This window comes from Panicum virgatum, chromosome 1K (assembly GCF_016808335.1).
Source record: "Panicum virgatum strain AP13 chromosome 1K, P.virgatum_v5, whole genome shotgun sequence".
NCBI classification, from domain to species: Eukaryota; Viridiplantae; Streptophyta; class Magnoliopsida; order Poales; family Poaceae; genus Panicum; species Panicum virgatum.
The window spans coordinates 8,630,318-8,656,983 of NC_053136.1; the positions used below are offsets into that span (position 1 = coordinate 8,630,318).

The window sequence follows — 26,666 nt, forward strand, 5'->3', positions numbered from 1 at the left end:
ATAGAGGGTCAACCCCATAGGGTTTGATCCATCCCAAAAACTCTCGTGATTCACACGCAATCCACCCTAACCGATCGCTAAGCATGCTGGAAGGCTCGGAAGCACGAGCACCACGTCCGGGGCAGTGCCGCTGGCGCCCTGAAAGACGCCGCTACCCCAAGAAATCCCTCAAGGAACAACTACGCTACGTCCCCGACTCCGCTCTCGTCGTCGACCACATCAACACTGCACCGACGACCATGGACGCCACGGCCGCCGGTACAGGACTGAATACTCATGTTAATCCGCATTAGTGAAGTCAATGTGATCTACTGTATAGACTAGATGAGATCTTGTTAAGTTCTAAGTTAATGTTTAACTAACATTTGGTATCAGTTAGCCTAGATCTAGTCTACTTAGATCCATTTCATGGTTCGGTCAGTTAAGAAAAGGGTGATGCCTAGATCTAGTTTTCACGTTTTAGTCAAATTTCATGAAGTCAGTACGGTTAACCATACTAGATCCATAAGTTTTAGTTAGTCAGTAAGTTCCGCAAGCTTAGATCTGTAAGTTCTTTAAATTTTTCTAAGCATTTCATCATGTTTTAGATTAGATCCGCTAAGTTAGGGTTAAGATAAAGCTCAGAAAGGGGAAGTTTGCATGAAACACCGAATCACACACACACGCAAAATCCCGCAAAACCCCATCCCAAACCCTAACCCTAGATCAGTTTAAGCTCAGATTAAGATAAGAGGCTTACCTCATGGTCAGTGGCCGCGCGTGGCATCAGTTGCCGCCGCGCGTGGTCGCCGGCGAGCCTCCGGAACTGTAGCCCACTCACCGTCCGCCTTGGCGCGGCGGTGCCAGCTCCGTGGTCACACTCGCACAGTCGACCGGCGCATCAGTCGCGCCACCCTCGCGCATCAGTAGCGCCGCCTCCGTGCCATCAGCATGCCCCTCGCCGGCGCATCAGCAGCTCCGACCGCCGGCCTTGGAGCCCCAGCGGAACCTCCTCTGTGGCCCGTGCGCGAGACGCACGCAGTGCCGCAGAGAGGGCCCGCGGAGCACCAGCCATTAGATTCCGCAGAAGGAGCGCGCGGGGAGGGAGCCGGATCCGAGCCGGACGGCGGACGGCGGCACCGCCGGCGCCGCCCTAACCCTAGCGCACGGGGGGAGGGGGAGAAAGTGAATTAGGGTTTACCTCCTCCCTGATTTTTCGGCATTATATACCCCGCCCAAAACATTCTCAGCCGTTAGATCAGAGCCAACAACTCAGATCAATCTCAGGGGTGAAGGGGGAGGGCGCGCGCCGAACGGGCCGAATCAGCGGCCCGCTCGTCCGCTACCGGGCCGCTTTGCAAATGGGCCGCTTAAGCTGTAGCACCTAAGCCATCCGCCCGAGCCGCCACGATGAGCCGAGCCGAGGCTGCAGCGCTAAGCCGCGCGCTCCCTAAGCCGCTAAGCCGCCATTAGTCTGGGCCTCCCCGCTTGCTAGGCCGCGTCCGCGCGCGCTTTTAGGGTGCGCTGCGCGCTAGCGGGCCGCAGCAGGCCATTTTCTCCTTCAGGCCAAATTTTTCTTTTATTCTCAGTTTTCAGTTCATTTTCAGTATTAAGCTCAATTTATTTCTGCATTAATTTCAGTTAAGCTATTGCATGAGTAATTTTAAGTAGTTGGTGTTTAATTCATGTTCATAAGTTTATTCCACCACTATACTTTGAGATGCCTCTAAATAAATGGAACCAACGAGAAGTTTGTTTAGAGTAAACTTGTGACTATTTCTGACTAACGTTGTTTTAATCATGAGTATTAAGATGAATTTCAATTGCTTTCCCCAACGGTGATGCATTTTGAAATTTTATTGCATGCTTTTAATCAGACCAACGTAGGGTTATTATCATGCTTTTATTTGCATTTCATTGTATATGCTTACTAAGTTAAGTTTAATTGATCTTATTTTCAGCTACTAATGTCAATGCTGTGGCCTCCTATCTGAACAACATTGAGCTGCTCAACGGTGCAAACTTTCATGAGTGGAAGGGCAAGGTCATCACATGCTTGGCTTGGAATGATCTTGATGTTGCTATGAGAGAGGATAAGCCTGCTGCGCCTGCTGCTAGGGCTAGTACAGCTCCAAATGAGAAGTGGGACAGATCTGATCGCATGGCTCTCATGGTTATGATGCAGACCATCAGTGCTAGCATCAAGGGCGCCATCCCCACTAAGAATGCTCAGGGCGTTGATCTGAATGCTAAGGAGTACCTGGCCAAGATTGAGGAGAATTTTAAGAGCTCATCTAAGACTTATGCTAGTACACTCATCATGAAGTTGGTGGGTTCTCAGTATAATGGTCAGTCTGGCATAAGGGAGCACATCCTCAATATGTGCGACATGGCTAACAGGCTTAAGGAAATGCAGATGGAGATCTCTGAGGGTTTTCTTGTGTATTTCATCATGACATCACTGCCTCCACAGTATGCTGCCTTTAAGATTAATTACAACACCAACAAGACTGTTTGGTCTATCAGTGAGTTGATCAGCTACTGTGTTGAAGAAGAAGAAAGGCTTAAGACTGAAAAGATGAAGGATGTTGTGAACATGGTTGGCAACCTCAGCATTTCAGGCACTCCTAAGAATCAACATGAGTTAGGCAGCAGCAAGCAAGGCCAAAGTAAGTATAAGAAGACTGGGAACAAGAACTTTGGGCCCAAGAACAACAACAACAAGTTCAAGCGCCATCAGACCAAGGGCGGCAAGATGTTGTGCTCTTTCTGTGACTCACCCAAGCATCTTCAGAAAGCCTATCCTGGTTTCAAGGAATGGCTGAAAGAACAAGGTAAGTGTGATGTTGTTTCGTTCATTGTTGAGTTATTCTTAGCGGATTTTTCTCCTAATACTTGGTGGATTGACTCAGGTGCCACTGTGCACATCTCTAATTCATTACAGGTATTCTGTACAATCCAAACTATAAGAAAGGGGGAGCGAAGCCTAAGAGTGGCTGATGGGACTCCAGTTGAAGTTGAAGGCGTTGGAAGCTTCCACTTAGAGTTGCCGGGCAGCTTCCAGCTTAATTTAGATGATGTCCTTTATGCTCCTAGTTTAAAGAGAAACTTAATTTCTGTTTCAGCATTAGATGATTCGGGTCATATTTGTGAGTTTGGAAACAATCAGTGTGTGATAAAGTTTAATTCAATAAATGTGGGTCTTGCTGTCAGGCAAGGCAAACTTTATATGCTCTCTCTTGATGATGATTCTGTAATGAATGTCAGTAATGTTTCGAATAAGCGTAAGCGATTTAATGAGACATCTTCGAAATTATGGCATTGTCGTTTAGGCCACATTTCGAGGGGGAGAATGGAACGTCTCATTAAAGATGAAATACTTGACAAGTTAGACTTCTCTGATTCAGACTGCTGCATTGACTGCATTAAGGGAAAATACGCTAAGACTATTAAGAAAGGCACTACTAGAAGTTCGGGCGTGTTAGAATTAATTCACACAGATATCTGTGGTCCGTTCTCAGTGACATCAGTAGATGGCTATGATTCTTTTATAACGTTTACTGATGATTATTCTCGCTATGGACATATCTACCCCATTCGTAAGCGTTCAGATGTGCTAGAAATTTTTAAAGTCTATAAACAAGAAGTTGAGAAACAGCACACACTTCCATTAAAATTGTAAGATCAGATAGGGGTGGAGAATATTATGGTAAACTTGGACAATATGGTCAGATTAAGGGACCATTCGCCAAGTACTTAGAAGAAAACGGCATAAGAGCACAATACTCCATGCCGGGAGAACCACAGCAAAATGGAGTTGCTGAACGTCGCAACCGTACGCTAATGGATATGGTACGGAGCATGCTCAGTTATTCTAGCTTGCCTGTGGAGCTGTGGATGGAAGAATTAAAAACAGCAGCTCATATACTTAGCCGGGTTCCATCTAAGTCAGTTCCCAAGACGCCATTTGAATTATGGACTGGGAGGAAACCGTCTCTGAATTATTAAAAAGTATGGGGCTATCCTGCTGAGGCTAAGCTATTTGATCCACATCATAAGAAATTAGATTCTAAGACTGTGAGCTGTCACTTTATTGGTTATCCTGAAAGTCTAAAGGGTATCGATTCTACTGTCCTGGTCGCTCCACTAAGTTCGTTGAGACCAAACAGGCTGAATTCTTAGAAGATTTGGGAATTAATGAAGAATTTCCAAAGATGGATATCAGTCTCGAAGAACTACAGGTTGAGCTTCCCAATCCAATAGTTCCAGAGCCTATGATGGTATATCAGTTTGTACCACCAGTTATTCCTCAAATGAGTAGCACAGTGACAGCAACGGCGGAGCAGGCGCCACCTCCTCCAGAGACTCAGGCGCCACCTCCAGAGGCACAGGCGCCAGTCGCGCCAGTAGTGCGGCCTCAACCTGTTCCTCATCCAGTTGAACAACAACCATTATGAAGGTCAACTCGGCCAAGGAAACCAGCTCTTCTTGACTGTTATGAGACATATTTAAGTGAGGATCTGTATGATGTTGGGAAGATTAACGACCCTGCCACATTCAAAGAGGTAGTTGAAAGTGAGAATTCCACTAAATGGATTGAAGCCATGGAAGAGGAGCTAAAATCTATGAGTTCTAATCAGGTCTGGGATTTAATAGAAATTCCTGATGGAATCAAAACAGTAGGATGTAAGTGGGTCTACAAAACCAAATGTGATTCCAAAGGGAAGATCGAAAGATTCAAGGCAAGACTCGTAGCTAAAGGGTTTACACAGAAGGAAGGGATTGATTATAACGAAACCTTCTCTTTTGTGTCTACCAAAGATTCATTCAGAGTTGTCATGGCACTCGTAGCCCATTTTGATATGGAGTTACATCAGATGGATGTTAAGACTGTGTTCCTAAATGGAGACTTAGATGAGACAATTTATATGGTGCAACCGGAAGGTTTTGCCATTAAAGGTAAAGAACACATGGGATGCAGATTAAAGAAATCCATTTATGGACTTAAGCAAGCGTCCAGACAGTGGAACCTCAAATTCGATGAAGTTATTAAGAAATTCGGATTTGTGGAAAATGATGCAGATAGATGCATCTACATTAAAGCCAAGGGTGGAAAACTAATAATTCTAATACTGTATGTGGATGACATACTGTTAGCCTGCAACGATAAGAACATGTTGCATGAGACTAAGAATTTCCTCTCATCTCATTTTGATATGAAGGATCTTGGTGAAGCCTCGTATGTACTTGGCATTGAGATACACCGAGACAGAGCCCACGGCGTACTAGGGTTATCTCAGAAAGCTTATATTGAGAAAATGCTTAAAATATATAATCTTGATAAGTGCAACACGTCACCTGTTCCGTTGCAGAAGCGCGATAAGCTAAATGGAAGTCAGTGCCCTAAGAATGATTTTGAAAGAAGTAAGATGAGTAATATTCCATATGCATCAGCTGTTGGAAGCTTGATGTATGCGCAAGTCTGTACGCGTCCAGACTTGGCTTTTACAGCCGGAATACTAAGCAGATATCAGTCTAATCCAGGATGGGCTCACTGGGTAGGTGTTAAGAAGGCATTAAGATATTGCCAAGGCACAAAACATTACATGTTAACATATAAGAGAACTGATAACCTTGAGGTTGAATGTTACACTGACGCTGACTTTGCTGGTGATGAAGATGACAGGAAGTCTACTTCCGGTTATATTTATACACTAGCAAGGGGAGCGATATCATGGAGAAGTGGTAAGCAAGGTGTAACGGCTGCATCTACAATGCAAGCTGAATTTGTATCATGTTATGATGCCACGGGACAGGCAGTGTGGCTTAAGAACTTTTTACCGGCATTAAGACTTGTTGATAGCATCTCGAGACCTATCACAATGTACTGCGACAATCAGTCTGCAGTTTTCTTTTGCGCAAACGATAAACTAAGTGGTGCTTCTAAGCACATAGATCTTAAGTATCATGTCGTGAAAGATAGAAACCGGGACAATACACTTAAGATTCAGCATATAAGTACTAAAGAAAATATTGCGGATCCGCTCACAAAAGGTCTACCACCAATCCTCTTTCAGAAGAATGTCCTAGGCATGGGTCTGGTGGGTAGCCTGGATCAAGTCCTGGTTCAGGGCCATTAAATTTCCCCAATTAAGAATAAGAGTTCGGACAAGGTTTCTCGGTGAGACTATGGGTAATGTTGTCCCAGTATGCCGTTGTGCTGCTGATGACGCATTGGTCTGGTACTTACTGACTTACTGAGGAGGAACGTTAGTTTAGTTTAAATTAAGTCAGTGACCGAATAGTCATTAGTTTAAGTTTAAGTTGTTGACCTTCGGTCAAGGGGGAGAATGTTGGATTTGTTAGTTTGACCTCGGTCAACCCTTAACCAACGCAATCAGAGGGAATATCTATTCCCCAAATCTCGGACTCGGGAAACAAATCCCGAGTCCGGTTTTGCCGTGATCGGGAGGCAAAACTCTAAGCCCATTGGGCTCGGCCCCGGGCCTACAGCGTGACTATAAATAGAGGGTCAACCCCATAGGGTTTGATCCATCCCAAAAACTCTCGTGATTCACACGCAATCCACCCTAACCGGTCGCTAAGCATGCTGGAAGGCTCGGAAGCACGAGCACCACGTCCGGGGTAGTGCCGCTGGCGCCCTGAAGGACGCCGCTACCCCGAGAAATCCCTCAAGGAACAACTACGCTACGTCCCCGACTCCGCTCTCGTCGTCGACCACATCAACACTGCACCGACGACCATGGACGCCACGGCCGCCGGTACAGGACTGAATACTCATGTTAATCCGCATTAGTGAAGTCAATGTGATCTACTGTATAGACTAGATGAGATCCTGTTAAGTTCTAAGTTAATGTTTAACTAACAGTTGCAGCCTGAACTCGCAACGTACAGGACAACACCTCACCATAAGGAGCAACTGGGACAGAGACAAGACTGTATTTGAGAGCATAGATTTTTCACGGCTGCGGTCCTTGACTGTTTTCGGGAAGTGGATGTCATTCTTCATCTCTAGCAATATCAGTATGAGACTGCTTCGGGTGCTGGATCTTGAGGATGCAGTAGGTGTAACTAATGGTGACCTTGAGCAGATTGGGAAGCTACTGCCTCGCCTGAAGTCTCTCCCTACGAGGATGTACAGATGTCACTTGTCTGCCGAGTTCAATGGGTGGTCTGAGGCAACTGCGGACTCTCGATATCAGAGACACCTCCATAGTAAAGTTGCCACTAGTTATCACAAAGCTACAGAAGCTACAGTACGTCCGTGCTGGTAGAAGTGAAGTATGGGACTGGGATGATGATGATGTCCTACCAGCAGATGGTGAGGACAGGGTATCAGCAGTAGCACAAGTCACAAACTTAACAGCAGCAGCAGCAACACAAGAGGATACCGATAGCATGCATGGTGAGGACAGGGCATCATCATCAGCACAGGTCACAAACATACCAGCAACAGCAGCACCACCAGCACGAACAGAAGGGGATATCGATACCTTGGATGGTGAAGACAATGCATCATCGTCAGTCGCAAACTTACTAGCAACAGCAACAACACCAACAGAAGGGGATGCCCCTAGCACGGATGGTGAGCATAGGGCATCTGCATCAGCACAAGTCACAAACTTACCAGCAACAACAGCAGCACCTACAGAAGGGGGTACCGATAGCACGGCCCCGGTCCTACCACCATCAGCAGGCTCATCAGTGTCATGTAGCAGGCCAAGTGCTTGGGTATCCAGCTTGCTGTCTGTTGGGGATTGGGCCTTCGGGTCAAGTCCCCACCCTCGGAAATGCTCTCTAACTCGTTTGCAGGGCTCCGAGAGGAAGGCAAGCATACCCGAAGGTGTCGGATGGTCACACAGAAGCGCAAGCTCAAAGACCAAGACCTTCGGTGACAAAGGATATCGTCTTCGTTCGGCCGAAGGTGATGAACGGCTGTCCAGAAGCGCAAGCTCGAAGACCAGGACCTTCGGGTAAAAGGATCGCCTTCGGGGCCGAAGGTGACGGCTGATCGCTCGTTGACGGAACCTTCAGGGCTGTGACCCCCGGAGCTCCCCGAAGGAAACGAAAACTTTCGGTTGGTGCAAGCGTGCGTGTAAAACGTGAATACGTGAGAAGGTCGGGTTTGTACACCTGAATACGTGAGAAGGTCGGAGTTGTACACCTCTAACCTTGTAATTTTATCCTGAAACCGGTTGTAAGTGAGCTGTAAATGAGTTGGAAGCGGGTAGTTTAGGAAAACCCGGCCGAAGGCTAGGGGTATAAATAGCCCCCTCTCTCCACAGTGTAAAGGGTGGAATTTTCCTGGCTATTACTGGAGAATTTAGTTCCTACTTTCATTACCATTTTCATACTGTTCATGCTCCCTGTTTGGGCATCTAAGAAACTAAGATCCCAACAGTGGCGCCCACCATTCCAGCTCGTGAAACAACCTTCGATGGCCCCAGCGAAGAAGAAAGCCTCCGCCGGCACCACAAGCAACACCGCAGAGCAGCACGAAGCAGCCAACACACGAATTCAAGACACCAACAACGAAGCTGTTCTTCATGGAGATCTGGTTGATGACATCGAAAACACCGAAGCTCACCAAAACCAATCCAAGGAACTCACAGAGATAGCACTCAAGCTCAGGGCCCTGGAAATGAAGAAAAGGAACATCGAAGCTCAGCTCGCCACCAAAAAGAGGGCACTAGACCAGGCAAACAAGCTAGCTGAGGCCAGGCGCAAACTAGCAGAAATGGAGGCGGAAGTTGAGAATTTGCATAGGGCATACCAAGAAACGCCCGAAGGTTCCCTCCAACTAGAAAACCGCATCATCCACCAGACAACCTTCGCTCACAATGAAGACCGAAGGCCATCACCGGTCAACCTCCCATATGACCCGACCTCGCCACTCTCAGTCGCTCTGCAGCGAACTTCATGGCCACCCGGCTACAAGCCTACACAGCTCCCCAAGTACAATGCAACAACTGATCCAACCCAGTTCCTCATGGCCTACGAAGCAACCATCGCTTCGGCCGGAGGTGATGACACAACCATGGCCAAGTCCTTCGTCATGGCCTGCGAAGGTTCCGTGGCCAACTGGTACTCATACCTTCCACCGCAATCAATCAACAACTGGTACCAGCTGAAAGGCAGGCTCCTCCAGGATTGTCAGGGATTCAGAAGGCTAAATACCAACACTGTGAAAGACTTCAAGTGCCCACAGCACGACTGTGAGCCTCTCTATGACTATTCCCGGAGGTTCGTGCAGAAGAAGGCTCAAATCCCAAACTTCCCAGAGAAGGATGCAATCGAGAAATGCATCGAAGGTCTCCTGCCTGGCCAGCTTGCTTCTCATCTCACAAGAGAGCCCCCGAGGACCCTGGAGAAGCTCTATACAGAAGCAGAGAAGTACACGAAGTCAGACGCCGACCACTGCAGAAGGGTCGAGCAAAGAAGAATCATGCGTCAGGCAGAAAAATACAAACAGCAAACACGGCAGCAATAGCAGCCAGCTCAGTAGCTCATCCTACATCTGGAACCTTCTCATGATGATGAGGATCAGATAACCTTCGATCCCTTCATGATACCGCCAGAGTCAGAACCTAAGCACTCAAACGACAAGCAACCTTCATCCGGAGCACGGGGCAGAGGTCGCGGCAGAGGAAGGGGCCGAGGTCGTGGACCTTCGCGCGAGCCCAAAAAATTATTCTGTCACTTCCACGGGTCTGAATGGAGTCCGAGAAAAAAGCCAAGCTAGTTGGGCACACTACATGGCCTCAGACTCCACAAGCTCCTCAACAAATACACTACACACAACCTTCATTCGTTCCACCCCCCCACATTTACCCAAGCATACCGCCCACCCATGTTCAACTACAACTACAACCACAACTGACAGCAGCAGCCAAACCCGCAAACACAACCCAGTCAACCCACCACCCAAGCTCAACCAACACAAGAGCAGCTACCACCACCCCCAGCCCACCCACCAAAACCAGAAAACCAAACCACAAATGGCCAACCCGCGGCATTGCCAACCTTCGGAATGATCATGTCCATCTCCGGATTATCCACCCTGGACTTCGAGAACAAGAGATAGCGCAGAGACTACTTCAGGCAAGTCCGTTGCATCGTCTCCGAATGTCCAACCAAGAGAACCCAGTGGTCACACTCTCCGATCACCTTCTCCGAAGAAGATGTCAACCTCATCAGCTACCCACACACAGATGCTCTTGTCATCGAGGCAAACATTCAGGGCTGGAGGATTGGCAAGATACTGGTTGACACTGGCAGCTCTGCAGGCATCATTTTTTCTGACACCTTCGACAAGATGGGCATCGACCGAAATCTGCTTCAGCCTTCGGATATCCCTTTAATGGGTTTCGGAGGAAAGAGAGTGAATGCAATCGGCAAATTGTCGCTTGCTGTGTCCTTCGGAGACACGGCCAACGCAAGAACAGAGCACATCACCTTCGATGTGGTAGAGATGCCCTACCCATACCGCGCAATCCTAGGAAGGGGGGCAATCAACAAGTTCGAAGCTATCGTTCATCAATTGTACTTGTGCATGAAGATTCTAGCTCCCGCGGGGGTCATCACCATCCGTGGGGACCAGCAGCTTGCATGGGACAGAGAGCGGGGATACACCCTAGGCCAGAAAAATGTCCACAACCTTCGGACTGAATCCATGCCTGCTACCTTCAAAGAGCAGCAGAGAGACAACGAGAAGGCAACCTTCGAGGAAGACTGCGAAGTCAAGAAGGTCCCCCTTGACGTACATCTACCCGACAAAATGGTAACCATCAATGCAACCCTCGAACCTGAGGAAGAAAAAGAGCTTCTTGAACTTCTCCGCAAGAATCAAGATGTTTTCGCATGGTCCGCCAGTGACCTACGGGGCATTAGCAGATATATCATTGAGCATCGCTTGGATATCAACCCAAACATCAAGCCAAAGAAGCAGAAGCTTCGCAAAATGGCAGACGAAAAAGTCGCAGCAGTCAAGGCCGAAGTCCAGAGACTGCTAGATGCAAAAGTTATCCAAGAAGTCAAATACCCAACATGGCTGGCAAACACTGTGCCGGTCAAAAAGAAGAATGGCAAGTGCCGCATGTGCATCGATTTCATTGACCTCAATAAAGCTTGCCCGAAGGATGACTTCCCGCTGCCAAGAATCGATAGAGTCGTCGATGATGCGACAAACAGTCAACTGATGTCTCTACTGGATTGCTTCTCCGGATACCATCAGATTTGGATGAGGAAAGAAGACGAAGAAAAAACAAGCTTCATAATCCCCTTCGGCACCTACTGCTTCGTGAGGATGCCTGTTGACGATCCTTAGCGCCCCCGATTTGTATACCGCAAGCGCACGGTTCGTATAGCTTTTCCCTTAGAGTATTCCCCCAAGGTTTATCAATCCACGGAACCAAAGATACAAGAAACAATCTACTAGCATAGAGATTCCTTTGTGTTGAGATGGTGAAAAACGAATCTAATCTACTAAAAACGACAAACACCAAATGTAGCAAGAGAAAGTTAGAGATAACCAATCTAGATCACATAGATCATGCATATGTTGTAGTTCCAGCTAGATGTAGTGAAGTAAGATAGATGTGAATATCAATGAAAAGCATCTTTAAACTCAAAATCTCCAATCCGATCCCTCGATACCCCACCTACTCAGTGGCAACGCCCTGTCACGATGCCCCCCTTTGGACGAAAGTACCCTGAAGCAAGTCGAACCCCCTTTGGTAGTTCCGCCATGAACCTCTAGCCACCATGACTACAAGATCATGCTAAGCGATCTATCTCGATAATAGATCTAGGATGATGCAAACCCAAAGAAAAGAACAAAATCGAAAGAGAGAATATGGTCGCTAAACATTCGGAATCACAAATAACTTCACCATGAATGATTGTACATCACAAGATCACAACCGGGGCCCTACCTTGATCTTGATGATCCTAGCTCCAGAACTCCGACGTGGTCTTCCTTGCAAGGTTCCCACATCGGCTAGGGAAGACCCTAGACAACTAGCACGACCCTCGGCTCTCCGAGAGGTGTCCGTCTATCTTCTCTGCTCCTTGGCGTCGTCTCCCGAATTGATCTCTGCGTGAACCTTGGGGAGGGGTCTTTAAATAGCCTCAGGAAACCCTAGGTCAAAGGGGAGGCCGAACCGCCTCAAAAAGGGGCTGGGCCGGCCGGCCCAATGGACCCAGGCTGGCCGGCCTGGCCCATTTCATCGCCGCCTCGTATCCTTCTTTCTCCCCAAGTCTCCTGGAGTCTTCTCGAGTTTATGCCTTTCACGATTGCACCCCATTAGACGTCGTTATCTTCGAGATTTCTTCGAGAAAAAGGATAGGATGGAAAATCCTTCCTTAAATCTCTCTTTGCTTTGCTTATCCCCGAAGTATCTTGATCTTATCTTGTGGGCTTTGTCCTTTGGGCTTCATTGGAGGGTGGATGTGCACGAACGGGCCTCTAATCATCATGGCCTTCGGTCCTTTGTTCGGGCTTTGGCCTCCGTCTTTCTTCGTGTCATCGCGTGATCGTGGGCCTTGTCATTTCATGCTCCAAAATTGGTTAAAATCCTGCAAAAATGAAGTACCTCCAAAATATATGTGCAAACGCGAAAACGACCAATAATTGGGCCGAGGTTAGGATGGTTAGTGATTTTGATATTAAATTCATGCCATTATCAAAGTTAAACAGGGGATAAAATGGATACTTAAGGAGCGCCAACAATGCCCGAAAGATTGAAAAATGCAGGACAGTCTTTTTCAAGAATGTCTTCGGTGGTCCTGGAGAACCAACTCAGAAGAAATGTTCTGGCTTACGTTGATGATATTGTAGTAACCAGCTCAATAAGAGGCAATCATGTGGCAGATCTGGCTGAAACCTTCGCAAGCCTAAGAAAAGCAAGCCTATCCTTGAACCCCAGCAAGTGCATCTTCGGAGTTCATAAAGGAAAGGTGCTAGGATGCCTCGTGTCCACCAAAGGCATCGAAGCAAATCCTGACAAAGTAAAATCTCTCTGGAACATGGAGGAGCCCAAGACCATCAGGGACGTACAGAAGCTCATAGGGCGGATAGCAGCCCTAAACAGATTTATCCCTCGCTCTGCTGACCGAAGCCTACCATTCTTCAAGGTCCTTCGCAATGCAAACAAATTCGAGTGGGGCCCCGAGCAAAGCAAAGCCCTCCAAGCACTCAAAAACCATCAACAGAACATGGTCAAAATGACCTCACCTGACCCGAAGGATGTGTTGCTCCTATACATCGCGGCATCCTACTCTGCTGTCAGTGCAGCGCTCGTGCTCGAGAGAGAAACCGAGGGAAAGAAGAAGCAGCTACCAGTTTACTTTGTATTCGAAGCTCTTGCTGGCTCGAAACTCCTGTACTCAGAGTTAGAGAAAATTGCATATGCAGTAGTCATGTCTGCTCGGAAGCTTCGACACTACTTCGAAGCTCACAAGATAATCGTAGTTACAGATCAACCTCTGCATGACCTGTTCAACAACAGGGAGGCCTGTCAGGATTGCCAAATGGGCTTCAGAACTCTCTGAGTTCTACATAGAATTCGAGATAAGAACAACCATCAAGTCACAAGTATTGGCAGACTTCATTGCCGACTGGACATCCCCAATCTTCAAGGAGGAACCTTCAGCTGAAACCTGGACCGTGCACTGCGACAGAGCCTAGTGCAATGAAGGAGCAGGAATTGCTGCAATCATAGAATCTCCTTCGGGAGCAAAAACAAGATACACAGCACGGCTAAGCTTCTGCAACCGCGAATCATCAACCAACAACACCACCGAGTATGAAGCCTTGCTCCTGGACCTTCGCAAAATGAAAGCCCTTGGCCATCAAAATTTCATAGTCAGAACATATTCGAAGGTTGTCAGAGACCACGTCGAAAAAGACGCAGAGGCAAGAAAACCAGAACTAATCGAGTACCTCGATGCCGTCAGATCCATGGAGAAGCATTTCAAGGGCTTCGACATCGTCCATATCCCGAGGCACTTGAATGACGAAGCTGACAAACTGGCAAAAGCAGCATCTAGAAAGGAACAATTATCCTCGGATGTATTTTTCAAAGAAATCACAGAACCTTCGGTCAAGCCGAAAAAAGAAAAACAAGTTTCAGTCATCTCAGCCGAAGATTGGAGAACACCTATAATGGAGTACCTTCAGGGAAACATCGAGCTGCCAAATGAGAAAGAGGAGAAAAAAATGTTCCAGAGAGCGAGGGGCTATGTCATCTCCGAGGGAGAGTTGTTCGAGTCAGGCGTCACCAGCCCATGGTTAAAGTGCATCTCGACAACCGAAGGAATCGAACTCCTCAAGGAAATTCACTCCGGGTTTTGTGGATCACACATTGGCTTCAGACAACTTGTCTCCAGAACCTTTAGGCAAGGATTCTTCTAGCCAACGGCGCTGAAGGACGCTCAGCACCTAGTGAAAACATGCCAAGCATGCCAAATGATGGGCCCGAAGTCCTCTAAACCTTCGGAGTCAACTCAGCTGATACCTCCGATCTGGCCTCTTCAAAGATGGGGAATTGACCTAGTTGGACCTCTACCCATAGCTCAGGGCAATTACAAGTACGTAGCAGTTGCTGTTGAGTACTTCACAAAGTGGATCGAGGCCAAGCCACTCATCAACATCACATCAGAAACAATCAGAAAATTCTTCTGGCAGAACATCATCTACAGGTTCGGGGTCCCAAGGGAGATCATTGTCGACAACGGCAAACAATTCGATTCACTGCTCTTCAGAGAATTCTGCTATAGTGTGGGCACGAAGGTAATCTTTGCCTCGGTGTACCACTCGCAATCCAACGGGGCCGTTGAAAGAGCCAACGACATCATCTTCAGCAGCATCAAAAAGTGCATGTTTGATCAGAAAAAGGGCAAATGGGCCGATGAACTCCCGAAGGTCATCTGGTCCCACAACACCTCAGAATCAAGAACAACCAAGTTCACCCCATTCAGGCTACTCTACGATGCCGAAGCAATGACACCAGAGGAGCTCAAAAACCGAAGCCTAAGGGTAACCCACCAAGTTGAGGCCATCCCCTCGGATGACAAAGACCTCATGGAGCTGGACATCCTACAAGCCTCGGAAAACCTAGAAAAGTATCAACAAGAAACCACGAAGTGGAGGGACAAGAAGGTCGTAAAAAAGAGCATCACAGTCGGACTGGGTCCTAAAAAGAAAGCCTAATGCCGAATCCTCGGCAAACTACAATCCAAGTGGGAAGGGCCATTCCTAGTAATCAAGAGCAACAGGCCAGGGTCATATCACATGTCTGACGCCAAAGGCAATGAGCTGCAGCATCCTTGGAATGCGGACAGCCTTAAAAAGTACTACATTTAAGATTGTGAAAAGGCCGCATCGCGAAACTATAAGCGATTGCGGACCTTCGCAGACTTTTTCAGTTCTTTTTACTTTGTAAAAGGGTCGTACTCTTTTCCTCACAGGGGGAAACTCCACACCGGAGGTGAGGTTTTTGACGAGGCGGGCCCATTATAAACCATTTCAATGAAATGAACTTCCCCCAAACAAAGTGTCACCTTCGCCTAAGCAGCCCAAATGGCAAGCTTCGGCAAGCATCTATATGCTACACAAAACAATAAGTTAGCAAAATATACAGAATCCGTAAACTTTGCATACTTATCCAAACGAACGCCAAGGGGCTTCGACCTTTTAAAGGTCCGAACCAAAAAACCTTCGGCACAAAAGGCACAACAAGTGCAAAAAGAACGCCAAGGGGCTTCGACCTTTTAAAGGTCCGAACCAAAAAACCTTCGGCACAAAAGGCACAACAAGTGCAAAAATAACGCCAAGGGGCTTCGACCTTTTAAAGGTCCGAACCAAAAAACTTTCGGCACAAAAGGCACAACAAGTGCAAAAAGAACGCCAAGGGGCTTTGACCTTTTAAAGGTCCGAACCAAAAAACCTTCGGCACAAAAGGCACAACAAGTGCAAAAAGAACGCCAAGGGGCTTCGACCTTTTAAAAGACCGAACCAAAAAACCTTCGGAACAAAAGGCACAACATGTGCAAAAAGAATGCCAAGGGGCTTCGACCTTTTAAAGGTCCGAACCAAAAAACCTTCGGCACAAAAGGCACAATAAGTGAAAAACGAACACCAAGGGGCTTCGACCTTTTAAAGGTCCGAACCAAAAAACCTTCGGCACAAAAGGCACAATAAGTGCAAAACAAACGCCAAGGGGCTTCGACCTTTTAAAGGTCCGAACCAAAAAACCTTCGGCACAAAAGGCACAATAAGTGCAAAACGAACACCAAGGGGCTTCGACCTTTTAAAGGTCCGAACCAAAAAAACTATGGCATTAAAGTCACACAAAGTGCAAAACGAATGCCAAGGGGCTTCGACCTTCAAAAAGGTCCGAACCAAAAAACCTTCGGCACAAAAGGCATAATAAGTGCAAAACGAACGCCAAGGGGCTTCAACCTTTTAAAGGTCAGGACCAAAAAACCTTCGGCACTGAAGTCACAAAATGTGCAAAAAGAACGCCAAGGGGCTTCGACCTTTTAAAGGTCCGAACCAAAAAAACCTTCGACACTAAAGTCACAAAATGTGCAAAAAGAACGCCAAGGGACTTCGACCTTTCAAAAGGTCCGAAACAAATAACCTTTGGCAAAAAAGGGGGCTTCGACTTTTAAGACGAACCAAATCAAAAAACCTTCGGCAAAAAACAAAAAGAAAAATACACTCGGAACGATCGAAACATGGATACCAGAAAGGGGGGAGACATTTTTCCATCAAACCCCTCGGCATCAATCACTCGAACCACACAACTAAAAGAACAAACCCCCCCCCCAAGACAATAGCGCGCAAGAAAGGGGGGAGACGTTTTCTCAAAAATTCGAAATTTCCTCGCGTTGCCTCGGTGGTAAGCAAATAGTCTATCAAAGTTCCACAAAAGAGAACTCACCTTTCTACATAAACTACCTCCGGGCAACAACTCGTTAGGAAGGGGGGAGATGTTTTTCCAAAAAACAAAACCCTAATGAGCGTCGCCTCGAATGTTACACGCAACAAGGCACCTCGAAGGATGCACAAAACACAACACCCCGAAGGAGACGATTTTCTTAAGACCCCTGGCACACCCCACAACAAGGCACCTCGAAGGGTGCACAAAACATAGCACCTCGAAGGATGCACATCACAAGGCACCTCGAAGGGTGCACAAAACACAGCACCTCTAAGGATGCATTCAAATAGTCATCTCAAAGGATGCCCGCACAAAGGCATCTCGAAGGATGCACGCAGAGAGGGAGCCCGAAGGATGAGCAATAAGAAGCCCCGGGAAAGGCAATCGCAAGAGTACATACACATCGAGAAGCAACGCGAAGTTAACATCCGAACGAAAGAAAAAAAGATTACAACGAATCACGTCCGGACCAGCACAAGTATTCTGCAACGCTGCATCCGGGATGAGCAAGGCTGAAAGCCTCCCAGCTCATCGATACCCTAGCGTTATTCGCGTCCTGTAGCATGGGAATATTTACAAACAAATTCTAAAGCCCTCAAAACAAACCCCTACAAGCTAATCTTTACACCTGAGCTCTCGGCGATCTGTTCGCTTCACGTCCCGAAGGAGACCTGCCGGCCTCGGGCATGCCGCCGACCCCAGAAGGATGGTCAAGATTTAATTCCTGCACAAACAACAAAGTTTTACCACGGGAAAACAAAAAACCAAAAACAAAGAGCAAGCTGAAAGAAAAGATTACCCCTGTCGTAGCAGCCGCGAGGGTCCGAACAGCGACCTTGCTCGAAGGTTCCCAGAAACGATCGAAATATGCCATCTTGACATCCTGTATCTTGCTAACCTCTTCGGACAAACCCTCATAGGGGACGTACTGAAAGCCCCCTTCAAGCTTAGAGAGGTCGACGGTGCCAGCACGGAGAAGGTTCCCTACAAGCCCCTCGAAGGAGATGAACACCGCATTATCGTTCGCAACGCTCATCACCTCCCCGAGCCCCTCAAACTCCGACAGCAACCAATCCAGAAGCTAAAGGACAACCTGAGAACCCTCGGCCGGCTCAGGCAAGGGCAGAGGCTCTGCTCCGAGAGCAAAAAGGGCCTTCTTGTACTCTTGGTACACTACCTCGCCTCGCGAAGTGACCTCAGCGAAGACTTGCTCGAGTTCACCCACTTTGGCATGAACCTTCTCCAATTCTGTAATCCTCCCCTTAAGGGAAGCCTTCTCGTTCGCATCCCTCTCCACAGTCTTCCGAAGGCTCTCTAGAACCTTCTCATTATCTGAAGCAGTTGCCTCTTGCTTCGAACATTTGGCCTTTAATTGCTTGTTCTCGTACTTCAGAGCGAGAACCTCCGCCTCAGAACGCCACAATTTGTCTGCAAGATTCAATCTCTCTGTGGCGCTCTTGACCTGAAGGTCCGCATCCACCTTGGCCTTCTGCATCAAAATACGGCTGGCCTGGGCAAGCTTCTTGCTCAAATCAACAACGATGAAGGCAGCATCAGAGGTGGTTGTTTTTGCCACGGCTGCATTAAACTCTGAATCAAACACAAAATCACCTTCGGGGACACCAAAAATTGAACGAAGGATAAACGCAGTCAGGCCCTGACTTACCCTTTTCAGGAGGGAGAATACCAGTCATGCCAGGCCCGTACATCACGGCCAAAAGCTGCTGCATCGATGCGGAAACAACTGCAAAGACAACAAGAAGAGGGGCCCTCATATCACAAACAAACCAAGCACTCACGCAAAACAAAGTAAGGAAGCTTACCGGGTTCGTCGAAGTTCAACCCCTCCAGCATCTCCAGCTCTTTGTCCGCAGGAGCCGAGGACCCACCCGGAATATCCCCGCCCCTAAGAGAGAGCAGTGTCTCACCAACCAAAACCTCCCCCTCCTCGACGCCAACCGAAGGGGTAGACATGGCGGCCACCATCACCGGCGCAGGAGCCTCCGGAGCACTGGCCGCAGGCCCCGTGGACCTAGGCTCCGGCGGCTTCGGAATGTCTGAAGGCTTGGGGCCAGTCTTGACGAGACTCTGAATCCTCCGGCGTTTGGTTATACCTTCGGAGGGACAATAAAGGTTAATCAAAGCCCTCGCCACCTCAACTCGACGATCGAAACCAAAAAGCATGGTCCCGTACTCATCGCTAAGATCATAACGGGATCTAAAAAGCCTCCCTTCGGGAACTACAATCTCCCCGCCCACCGTCCCCATGAACTCTTCCATAAATGAGGGCGTACCGCTGTCGCCTGAAGAAACCTCCACATCTTGTGCCTTCCTCTTGGCTCTCTCAGCTCTCGCAACAGAAACTTTCATGCTCAAAGGTTTCCGGCCACGCCCGCGCCCCCGCGTGCCAACAGCCCCGGAACTCCCCACCTCCTCCACCTTAGCCTTACCTTTAGACTTCGACCCGGGAACCTACGAACCAATGTTCCCGGGTGGCGTCATTCTTGGAATGGCGTTCGCCGGCACCGGCCGAGGCTCATAGGCCACGCCCATCTCAGCCAAACACCGGTTCAACCGAAGGTTCTCCCCACACACCTCCACCAAAGAGCCATACTCCTTCCTGTTCCAGGGACCCAATATCTCCGCAGCCTGCCGCTCCAGCTCAGCCACCATAACCTCGTCGCTGCAACCTTCGGGTCTCTGAAGCCCAAAAACCGGAGACGTCACGTCATACTTCAAGCCAGCAAAACGCTTGCGCTCGAACCTCAACGGAGACCAGCCAGCAGACAAAGGCCAAAACTTCGCAGCCAAAAACTCCTCCACCACATCCCTACCGCCACAAATTTGGCAAGCCGTCATGAAGGCCTCCAGGCATGTTTTGAAGCCCGGCCCACGCTTGCTGAAGGTAGGCTGATAGACGTGTTCGAACATCTCGATGTCTGAAGCCAACAGATACTTCTCCTCGTCAGAACCTTCGGGATCAGGAAAACCAATCTTGGTGTAAAACCAGTATCTCAACCAGTTCGCCTCCCACTTGTTCTTATAAGCCGTCGAAAGCATAACCTTCTCTAGGCCAACCCTCTTGTTCGGCTTCCGAGGAACGAAGGTGCAACAGCTATTCTGAACCTCGCTAAGCTCAGCCTCCTCATCTACATACACCATGCGAGGCTGGCAATGCAGCTGAAAAAGCCTACAAAAGGCATCCATGGACACTTCTCCTCCGAAGGTCCGCACCACCCACAAAAACTTGGCCAAAGCAACAATACCGTTCGGGGTGAAGTGGTGCAGCTTCACGTTGAATGGCTCCAAAAGCTTCGGCACAAGTGGATCCATCGGAAGTCTAAGCCCCGCAGTAAAAAAATTCTTAAAAACCACAACCTCGCCGATCTCCGGTACAGGAATCACTTCCGCCCCTGGAGGACGACAAACACCTTCGGCGAAATAGCCTTTCGAAACGTAGAAGTCTATCGTGCTCTGAGAAACGACAGATGGCTCGAAAAGCAAAGTCTTACGTTTCTCCAGAGCCATTAGTTCCGAAACGTCCGCGGACACCGCCGAAAGGCTCTCGCGGGACTACTGCTGCTGAGGCGGCTGTGAAGCACCCGTCTCTCCTTCGGGAGCTGGACCAGAGTCTGCACGAAGAACCGCCCTCTTAATGAATGCCATATCTACTCAAAAAAAAAGAAAGGCAAATAAGGAAAAATGGTTCAAATGAACCTTCGATCAACCTCGTTGTTTGCTTAGTGTGAGCCATGAACCACTAATCCACTTACACCGAGAAAAACGAGCAGCTTAATCACGCACGAAAGCGGAACCTTCGAAAGAAGCGCTTTATAATGGAAAGCGCCGAAGGTAAGCAAAGCTCGAGAGGGCACAGGATTTACCCCACCCCCCTCCGCTTATATAAGCGAGGGAAAGCAATAGTACCAACGATAAAATCAAGGAGTCGGCCGCCCAAGCGGCGCAATCGGAGCCTGACACGTACACCACCAAAACCGACCGTTGCAGCCGACGGTTCGGGAGACGTTTTTCCTCGGGAGCTTCCCGAAGGTTACACGCAATCTTCTTCTTCAACGCGGGTTCAGACCGTCGGCTTCGGACCTCGCCCTTGAGGGGCTACTGTTGGGGATTGGGCCTTCGGGTCAAGCCCCCACCCTCGGAAATGTTCCCTAACTCGTTTGCAGGGCCCCGAGAGGAAGGCAAGCATACCCGAAGGTGTCGGATGGTCACTCGGAAGTGCAAGCTCAAAGACCAGGACCTTTGGAGACGAAGGATATCATCTTCGGTTGGCCGAAGGTGACGAATGGCTGCCCAAAAGCGCAAGCTCAAAGACCAAGACCTTTGGTGACGAAGGATATCGCCTTCATTCGGCCGAAGGTGATGAATGGCTGCCCAGAAGCGCAAGCTCGAAGACTAGGAGCTTCGGGTAAAAGGATCGCCTTCGGGGCCGAAGGTGACGGCTGATCGCTCGTTGACGGAACCTTCAGGGCTGTTACCCCCGGAGCTCCCCAAAGGAAACGAAAACCTTCGATTGGTGCAAGCGTGCGTGTAAAACGTAAATACGTGAGAAGGTCGGGTTTGTACACCTGAATACATGAGAAGGTCGGAGTTGTACACCTCTAACCTTGTAATTTTACCCTGAAACCGGTTGTAAGTGAGCTGTAAATGAGTTGGAAGGGGGCAGTTTAGGAAAACCCGGCCGAAGGCTAGGGGTATAAATAGCCCCCTCTCTCCACAATGTAAAGGGTGGAATTTTCCTGGCTATTACTGGAGAATTTAGTTCCTACTTTCATTACCATTTTCATACTGTTCATGCTCCCTATTTGGGCATCTAAGAAGCTAAGATCCCAACACTGTCCAAGTTGTGCAGAGGGGGGCTTGATAATGGCGGTGTAGAGATCGGAAAGCTGAGTGCCTTGCATACCTTTGGTGATGTCAATATTAATGGTTCACGTGGGAAGTCCATCTTCGAGGAGCTCAAGAAGCTTACCCAATTGCGCATCAACAAGGGAAACTTCAAGGACTTTTGTTGTGCCATCTCTAGTCATGCTCATCTCAAATCTTTATCAGTGGAACTCGAGAAGGATGATAATTTGGATGGTTTGGATGACATCCCCCAGCCACCGAAGACCCTAAATAGCCTTAAGCTGTATGGGCATGTACAAAAATTGCTAGTCTAGGTCGAGCAGCTTGACAATCTGAAAAAACTCAAGCTTGATCTGACTATTTTAAAGCCAGAGGAGTTGCAATTGCAACAGCGTCGCTTCATACCTCCATACAACGTGCCCCTGCATCATCTTCGTATCAGACCGATTCAAGATGGTGAACTCCGGATTGGCGAATTCTCCGCCCGGGTCGTCGAGATTCAATGCAGCTCCGCGTTACATATAACATTTAGTATGCAGAACTTCCTACTAAAATTGAGGTGCTCAAGGTTCACTGCTCCAGGGGGGCGTCTTTTCAGATTTCTGAGCTGAACGAGTTGAACACAAGTCTCAAGGAAGTTTGGCTGAAGGGAGGGGCTGTCTATTCATAGCATATGCGAAGTCGTGCAATCCTATCGCAGAAGGTATTTGCCCCACCGCGCGCCACCTGTGGAATATGGGCCGCTACATTTCCACTGTCAACCCAGCTCCTAATGCTTCATGGGCCGAATCAAATCGAGAATCGAGACTGAGGAAATTGAGACGGTGGCTCTTCTTCGTGGTCGTGGGCAGCTGCAGTTAACTTTTTTCAAACAATTTCAAATGTTCTAGCACGTAGAAACAATTTAGAAGAAACTTTTTCCGAAGTTTTCCAAAAGTTGTTCTAGCTATGGAACATTTTCAAATGGACCGACAGAACTTTTTAAAATATTCTCAGAAGTAAATCTTGGAACTTTTTTTGGAACAATTTTAAATGGACTGGTAGAACTTTTTAAAATAGTTTCAGAATTAATTCCTGGAAATTTTTGTTGGAACAATTTCAAATGGACTGAATGAACTTTTTCAAATGTTTTCAGAACCTGAAACCCTTTTTGGAACATTTGAAATAGAGTGATAGAACTTTTTCAAATGTTCTCAGAGGCTATTCTTTAAACCTTTTTTTGAAACATTTCAAATGAAGTGATAGAAAGTTTTCAAATGTTCTCAGAGGTAATTCTTGAATTTTTTTTGGAACATTTCAAATGGGGTAACAAAACATTTTCAAATGTTCTCAGAAGTGATTACTGGAACCTTTTTTGGAACATTTTCAAATGGAGTGACAGAACACATTCAAATGTTCTCAGAATTCTAGTCCAGATGTTAAGAAAGATGGAACTGAAGAAAAGGTTCTATGACGAAACAGAGTAATAAACAGTACACTTAGTTTTTCAGAGCTGTAGACATGTAAACTACTTCAACTGCAAAAAGTATCATCTCATGGAACCTGGTCACTTTGACATTCTTGAGGTGCCACAACATAAAAGCTTGACTTCAGAATTCATGGTAAACCCCTGCAACAAAGAAAACACTATGAATTAGACCACCAAAAATGTTAAAAATTAAGAAAACGATAATGCATGTACCCACATGTTGGAATCATGCATTATCATCATCAAATGTGATAGCTGCTCTCTTCTTACTTTGTTGCAGGGGCGTCTATATGTCACTTTCAGCAACTTCAAAAAGAATGTGTCGCAGAAGAAAATGTTCCAAAACATTTAGTCTTGTTTAAAAAATGTTCCGGGGTGTTCCAAAATATCTACATTTGTTTTGAATATCAGTTTTGTGCCGAAACATTCAGATTTGTTTTTGGGAACATTTCAAAGTGTTACCGAATATTTAGATGTTTTCAAAAGTGTTCCGGGACATTATGACTTGTTTAGTAGATTGTTTTGTTTTCAGAATGTTTCGAAACATTCAGTTTTGTTCTGAAACATTTAGATTTGTTTAGAAACATTCCAGATTATTCCAAAAAGTTTCAAATTCGTCCAAAACAATCGAATCAAATTATTCCGAAACAATTTGGAATGTGAACATGTCAAATTTGTTCATACATGGGTTTGTTTCAAAAACAATCAAATATGTTTTGGAAAACAGATCGAAAAGTGTTTGGAAAACATTCTGACTTGTTTAGCAACATGTCCATATTGTTCCATTTTCAAAGAGTTCAAAAACTGTTTCTGGGTTGTCACTTTTCTCAAATTCAGCATGAAAACAGGAATCAGATTGCTTACTACCTGAAACAATTTTAGTATTTCCATTTTTCACAGAATCAGCAGCACTAATGAGTGACATATTGTGGAGGGCCATCTTATCAGAAAGAAGTGACAAGCGATTCAGAAAAACTGGACCAAACTGATTAACAAAATCCGTATAAGCTTTTTCATCTTTGCCAACAATACCAGCAGAAATATCACTTTTTGAGAAGTTGCAATGCTTGTCTATTAGTTCTTGAATACAGGGTATGATCTAAAATAATAGAAAAGTAAGTATCTCTTAAACATAGCATAGTGATAAAATTCGTAGGAAAAAACTATACGTGATAAATGGAAAACAGTGTGACACAGGTAGGGAAAAAAGAAAATAAACATAATCAGATACATACATTAGGGGAATCAGACTAGGTGACTAAAAATGACATCTAGCTTAAGGATAAATAACTACGAAAACACGAACTGAAAAAAGAAAGAGGAATCAGACTATTTTCTAAAAAGGACCTATACAACAATAAGGCCCCTCATCTGACGAGCACAGCTACAATCTGAAACTACAATCAAGTTCGTGGCTAAATCAATCAGAATCACGAAATTGGGTGACTAGAGATAACATAAAGCAAAAGAGAAGATGAATCGAACCTTCAAAGATGACCAAATTGAACTGAGTTCAAGTACAATGAGAAGATAACGAGCTGGAAACAAGTACGCTGTGAAAATAAAGAAAATAGAAGAGGAATTAGAGTGTGATATGAAGAGAGAAGAGGAAATGATTCGTACTTCGAAGATGCGGGAACGAAATCAACCATCGGCATGAAGAGAGAAATCCCAATCGCGTGAACCTCCAGGAAGAACAGAAACCCTAACCTGTCATCGGGAAAAGAAGGCGGAGGGGATAGAAAGAGGAAAAACAAGACCAAGCCTAAATGGGCCGCGGGCTGAAATGGGCCTCCAAAACACGGGTCAACAAACCGAACCGAAGGCTTCTGCGACGGTTCATCACGTAGCAACGCGCGCGATGAATAGACTCCACCTGAAGGGACACAGCGACGCACTCAAGCAACACGTTCAGCAGGAAATCGACGATATGGACCTGTGGCTGGATCAGGAGAGACCTGTCTTGAAGCTGGCGCGAGCACGCTCCTCCTGATCTACTGTTTCCTTTCTCTAATAACCGAGCCGATCTTTAAAATCAAATCGGATGGCCTGCATGCCATGCATCGCTTAAATGTACTCTTCTTGCTTCTTCTTCCATAAGAAATAAATATATACTAGTATCATTTAGGGGACCCTTTAGTCGAGATTCCTTATTTATGTCTCCGAGAGTGTTTTGTAAGTAAGTAGCTCAAAGTTTGAATAGGTTCATGCATGTTTTAATTTCTTGTTGTTTCTTAGGCTACGTGTAAGAAACAACATATGTACACTACTGGGTATCATCGGGAACACATTTCATCTCTCTTCATTAATCCTTTACACATCACTAGAAATGCTGACACAACACGTGCCCGCCTTGTTCACGTGTGCATGTTTCCGTGTGGTGCCATTTAGATTGGAGAAAATGGAAGTGGGGTAGCCGGATACGTATATGATGTCTGGGAAAGAAAAATGAGAAGGGCATATCTTAGTGATTGAAATAGAAAGAATTACAAGTATGGATGGGGGATTTTTTGAGGATTATGATCGCACACAAAAGTGGCAGCTCCGAGAAGACCGGTCAGACCTGTTCCCCCAACCGGTCAGACCGGTTTGGTCAAAGTTCTCAAAATGTAAATAGGACTTCACCGTTGCGTAGATCTCGACAAGATGATCAAAATGCATATATAAAATGTCCGATTTGGGCTTCGGATGAGAGAGTTATGGCTTCGAAAATATCAGCAACCTGGGCAGACCGGTTTCCCAATCCAATCAGACCGGTTTTGGGCTGTGTAATCCGAGTTGGAGTTGTATTTTAGCACGAGATTTGCTAGGGTTTCAACTCCATCAGGGGCAAGACCTCTCCTCCCTATAAATAGAAAGGGCCATCGCGGATTAAGAGGATCCAACCCTATCAAATCTATCAAATACATTTTTCTCATTGTCTTTACCTTTTTCTCATTGCCCTAGCTTTTCCAACCCTATGCGCTGTTCGTCTCTCATCTCCATGGCGTGAGGAGGGGGCGCCCTAGCTGGCCTGCCAAGCTATTGACACCATTTTTTTTGGCACGTGTCAATCTGGTGAATAGCAGCCGATGGAGAATGGGCCGGCGCTAGAATAAAGAAAGAAAGAAAGGCATATTGGGTCTTTTGGCCAGAATAGGCGTCGTAGTCGATGAGGCTAAGAAAGGAGCTGGCAAAGCTAGGTCAGCAAGTTATCTTTTAGATTTTGTGTTGTTTAAATTAGGCAGGTTTGTTTTTTGATTTGCAAGTTGTAATCTCGCCGTATCGGCATCGGGGTCTAGGTTTAAGCTATAAATAGCAGACTTCCGGCATTTGTAAACTTTGATCAACCACATCCAAACACAACTTTACATTCAATCGTATCTACCTTTCAGTACGGCGACTTC

At 46.8% G+C, this 26,666-nt stretch overlaps 2 long non-coding RNA genes across 2 annotated transcripts; one reads left to right on the forward strand and one right to left on the reverse strand.

Annotated features, from left to right (window-relative positions):
- The first annotated feature begins 4,893 nt into the window (after positions 1-4,893).
- Positions 4,894-5,816, forward strand: LOC120680707. The gene is made up of 2 exons (XR_005677780.1): positions 4,894-5,222; positions 5,542-5,816. It is a non-coding gene; the product is annotated as an uncharacterized LOC120680707 (long non-coding RNA).
- Positions 5,817-23,113: 17,297 nt separating this feature from the next.
- Positions 23,114-25,151, reverse strand: LOC120680765. The gene is made up of 3 exons (XR_005677791.1): positions 24,930-25,151; positions 24,766-24,833; positions 23,114-23,421 (listed from the first exon to the last, which is right to left on the reverse strand). It is a non-coding gene; the product is annotated as an uncharacterized LOC120680765 (long non-coding RNA).
- Between the last annotated feature and the right edge of the window lie 1,515 nt (positions 25,152-26,666).